The 5361-nt window shown below is 39.7% G+C and overlaps 1 pseudogene; it reads left to right on the top strand.

Annotated features, from left to right (window-relative positions):
* The first annotated feature begins 683 nt into the window (after window positions 1-683).
* The window catches only part of LOC116702280 (GTPase IMAP family member 2-like), a 4982-nt pseudogene continuing 304 nt past the window's right edge, over window positions 684-5361 (top strand).

The following is a 5361-nucleotide window of genomic DNA, read 5'->3' as shown; positions in this document are numbered from 1 at the left end:
AAGTTTTTGTTAGTACTCCACACAGGCCTAAATACACAAACATGCTACAGACCGATAACATGCCCTTACATGGAGAGATGTCAGAGTGGGGGGGGCTGCCAGCTGAACCGAGCCCGATGCGGGTCGGGGGGGGGGTTCGGTGCCTTGCTCAAGGCACCTGGCAGTGCCCGGAGTGTGGAACTAGCATCGCTCCAGCCAACCAATCCACACTCCCAACTTTTAAGGTTCCATACGGGGATTTGAACCAGGAACCCTCCGGTTCCCAACCCAACTCCTATGGACTGCCACACTACTACCACTTCAATGACAAAACAGAATATAAAATATATTAGATCTGAAGTAAGTCTCCATCCACGTAACAATCAAAAGTTCGGTTAAATAAAAAACTCCTGAGAAAAATCCGGTGAAAGTGTGTTTCCACCAACGGCCGTAAAAGCGATAAAAACCTGGTGATGATGTCACATGATGCTGTTTTAGGGTCAGACTGGAATCGGATTGATTTAGATTTACTTTATTCATCCCACAGCATTTACTACAATAACAGAAAAAAACATCAAACAAACAAGTAAAACACAGAAGAAAAAACAGGCAAACACTAGACAATGAGTAGAGGGTAGACTGAAAGTAAAGTAAAGTGATCCCTGATACACCCCACAAATGCAGTGCCGTCTGAAAACGTCTGCATGTGGCATGACTCAGAGTTGTCCGATGTGTACAGGGTGAACAGGAACGGTGAAAGCACAGTTCCCTGAGGCACTCCGGTGCTGCAGAACACAGTCTCAGACTAACTGTGGTCTCTCTGTCAGACTGTTCTCCAGGATACCAGGTGAGCATCAACCCCCATCTGCACAAGCTTGTCTCCCAGTCTGACAGGTGGATGGGGTTAAATGCGCTAGAGAAATCAAAGAACATGATTCTCACATCACCTTTCCCCTTGTCCAGATGAGACTGTGCTCTGTGCAGTAGGTAGATGATGGCCTCCTCAACACCCACCTTCTCCTGGAATGCAAACTGGAGCCGGTCCAGAGTTACTTCCAGGGTGGACTACTGTAATTCTTTATAATCAGGATGCTCAAATCCCTTAAGACTCTCCAGCTTATCCAGAAGGCTGCAGCGCGTGTTCTGACAAGAACTACCAATAGAGATATTTCACCTGTATTAGCTTCTCTGCATTGGCCTCCTGTAAAATCTAGAATTTAATTTAAAATCCTTCTCCTGACCTACAAAGCTCTAAATGGTCTAATACCATCTTACCTTGAAGAGCTCTTAGAGCCTTATTGTCCCACCAGAACACTGCACTCCCAGAGAATTCAGAGCTATTGTGGTTCCTAGAGTCTAGTTAAAGTAGAAGGGAGCCAGAGCCTTCAGCTATCAGGCTCCTCTCCTGTGGGACCAGCTCCCGGCCCGGGGTTCGCAGGCAGAACCGTCACAACATTTGATAAAAATTGATGGTCTAGGACCTGCTTAGCTTAATATAGCGGCTAACCTGCTCTATCTGTAATTATAGAGCGGCTCTAGACCTGTTCTATCTGTAAATTATAGAGAGTCTAGACCTGCTCTATCGTAAATTATAGAGCGGTCTAGACCTGATCATCAGTAAATATAGAGCGGTCTAGACTGCTCTATCTGTAAATTAAGGCGGTCTGACTGCTTACGTAAATATTAGCGCGGTCTAGACACGCTCCACTAGTAAATTATAGAGGGGTCTAGACCTGCTCATCTGAAATTATAGAGCGGTCTAGACCGCTCCACTAGTAAATATAGAGCGGTCTAGACTTGAGATAACTCTTATGATTGGATTATAAAATTAAATTTGCACAACAGGTGTGTCCCGGCCACTTTCTCTGAAATCTTGATTTACCTTGTGTTTTTTGTTGTGGGGATTTTTCTTGACATTGGTGAGTAAGGAGACTTGTGGAACTCAGCTGAGCCTCCTGATTGGTTGCTTTCAGCCACAATTGCGCTTGTGATAGGCCAGCTCAGGTGATGTGTGTTCAAGGGGAGGGAACAGAAGCAGGCTTAATATAACACGATGGTTAGAAATTAAAATGCTCAGAAACAGACACACAGAGACAAAACTGCAAAGATGAGTGCTGTTCCAAGACAGAATGGGATCAGAAGGGTAATATATTTATTCTACAGTACTACAGCTTATTGCAGTGTTATACATATATATGTAGATATATATCACATATTATATATATAAGAATATTTGTTTTCTTAAAGATGAACTCATTCTCTTTTTAACCTGTCTTTGGGGATCAGTTATGTTTGGAGACAACTTTGAACTAATTTGGACTGAATTATCTTTAATATTCATCAAAAATACAACTGAAATGTTGAGTTTTTATGAAGTTCAGAGATGTTTTATTATCTGCACACATCTGGATTAAATAGCATTTTAGAGACAATATCTAAGTTTTTAGTTGGTTGATTAGTTGGAAGATACTTCTCTTTAACTCTTGTTGTTGTTGTTGTTTTTATATATTTAGAAAGGCTTTATATTAACCTAACCGTCACTAACAAAAGGTAAATTCATCACAAGTTAAATTAATAAGTTCTAATTTAAATTTAAGAACCAAGTCAATGATGATGATTAAAAGTGATGCTACAGTTTCTTGTTAACTCTTATTTTTTATATTACATGAAGTGTTTTTTAATAATTAAGAAATAACTTATAAACCATCAATACACAGTATCTGCATTGCTTTAAAGTTGTAACTGTGTTTATAATACCTTATACTCTATAATATATATATATATATATATATATATTTATACTCTATAATATATATATATTTATACTCTATAAAGCATGTAAACTCATTATTTAAATATTATCAGTACACAAAGAATTTAAAGAATATTCTTAAATTACTTCAAATGTTTGTGTTTTTAACTGTGAAGACGAAGGTTTTCCTGAGTTACTTTAATATGAGACTACCAGCGATGGAAAGTAACTAAGTACATTTACTCTAGTACTGGGATGAGGTACTTTACTTTAGTTACTAGTTACTTTAGTTACTAGTTACTTTAGTTACTAGTTCTTTACTTTTAATACTTTAACTACATTTTCCTGATGATACACACTTTAACTGAAGTAACATTTTAACTGCAGGACTTTAACTTGTAACCGAGTATTTTTACAGTTTGGTGTTAGTACTTTTACTGCAGTAAAGTATCTATATACCTCCACTGCTGTAGATCTGCAACATGTGTGTGTGTGTGGGGGGGGGGGGGGGGGCTTAAATGAAGCCCAGAGACCAGAGGACGGGGTAAGATGGAGACCAGGGGGCTGAACAGCCTTTCGTCCCAAAAGCCATTCTAAATTAAGCTTAGGTTTTAGTTTCATATTGTTCATTATTAGTTTCATAGTTGTTTAACCTAAGACGAAGTCTCTTCATATGCGCGTGCATTACTATCAGCGTTGACCAATACCTTGCGGTGTTTGGGGATAACATCCCCAACGTCGCTTCCAGGCAGCGCTGCTTTAAGGCGACGTTGGGGGCTTAAAAAATCAAGCAGGAAGCAGCAGACTAAGTCAAAGATGTCAGTCACACTACCCTACATTAGGCTACATGTCTCATGTAGTTAAGACAGCAGCCGTCCTCCTGATGCCAGCAAACGGTGTCGGAAAGAAGCCCAAGTGGTGAGTCAGGAAAACAGCACTCAACTTCATATTTTGAGGTTAATTTGGTTAATGGCAGATTTATGCCACTGACCAGAGGGGGTAGAGTAGCAAAATTGTACTCAAGTAAAAGTACTGTTACTCAGATAATGTGACCAAGTAAAAGTAAAAGTAGTCAGTAAAAAAGTGCTTGATGAAAAAAACTACCAAGTAGTGAGTACTGTTGAGTAACGTCTGATTTATTTCTAACACAAGCATCATCAGGCGACAAAAATACTAATAATCATATTAGGCAAATTATAGTATCCAATCAATAGAATAAATTAAAAGTAATTACTTAATATTAATTACAAAATAGCTTAAGTGAAGAGACTTAAACATCAAATTTGGATGGTACTATATATATATATATATATTATATGTTACACACATATAGGAAATGTTCAAAACATGTGTAAAAGACAAACATTCGCCTATCCACAGGAAAAACAAAAATGACTGCTACAGTGCCCCAGTTAGATGTGAGTTTTTGAACGCTCACATGTCCGTAGTTTTGGTCGACACAGAGAAGACGCCGCATGATAGTGTTAACATCTCTATGGTGGGTGGTAGGATCAAAACACAATGAACACAAAACGTGTCCAGCAAGGTGAAGAACTGCTAACGTTAGAGTCTTTCATTGTTCTGAGAGGGTGGGTCATGTGCTGGATGACGCCTCAGAGACTCTCTGCAGGATCAAAGTTCAAACCTTACTGTAGGTGAGACCTTCAACATCTGGATTTTTTGGAGCCTGTTGATCTCTGTGATTCCTTTAAAGGGGCGGCCACGTTTGCAGAGTGTTCTCTTTCTTTAAAAAGTCCACGTGGTTGGGTTCCCCCATTTCGCCAACAGGCAGCTTTATTTTTACTTTACATAATCTAATATTTTACTAGGACAGCGAAGGCACGTCCTTGCCTTTGATCCCACTCCTCTTCTAAAACTAACCAACCTAACCAAAGAAGTTAACCAGTACTAGCCAGCAGAGGCACAGTAGGGTGGCTATGACTTCACCATTGGCAAAATTAGACAATAGTGGAATTGATCTGAATCTGACTCACAATGTCATAGATATGACATAACATCATGACAGAGTCATTTCTTACCAAACTAACTAACTGCCGCTGCTGTAATAAGGGAATTTCCTTAATGTATCTAATCTAACCTAACGTCTTTAACATTTCCAATAGAGCTGAAGATCGTCCTGCTTGGGAGTGTCAGAGCTGGGAAGAGTTTTTCAGGAAACAAAATCCTGGGCAAGAAAGACCTATTCCTCTCAAGACCCGGTCCGTTTGCTGTCACAGAGAAGTGCCAGAAGAAACAGGAGGTTATCGACAACCAAACCGTGGTTATTGTTGATACTCCTGGTCTGTTAAACGCTAACAAAACAGAAGCAGAGATTATGACAGAGATCCAGACATCCATCGGTCTATGCAAACCTGGTCCTCATGTGTTCCTGTTTGTGCTGAATACGAGTGAAAGATACACAGTGGATGTGGAAGACATGATGAAACGCATTTTTGGCCAAAATGCACTGGATTACACTATGGTGTTGTTCAACGATAAAGACAATGAGTTTAACTGCAAAGAAGACTATATTGGTGACGAAGACAATCTCAAAGACCATCTAAAAAAGTGCAAGTATGGAGACTATTTTTTTGACAGGAGTACTGACCAGGTACCTGAGCTACTGACAA

Source organism: Etheostoma spectabile, chromosome 15 (genome assembly GCF_008692095.1).
Source record: "Etheostoma spectabile isolate EspeVRDwgs_2016 chromosome 15, UIUC_Espe_1.0, whole genome shotgun sequence".
NCBI classification, from domain to species: domain Eukaryota; kingdom Metazoa; phylum Chordata; class Actinopteri; order Perciformes; family Percidae; genus Etheostoma; species Etheostoma spectabile.
The sequence above is the reverse complement of the archived record's forward strand: the minus strand, read 5'-3'. Positions and strand labels throughout refer to the sequence as shown.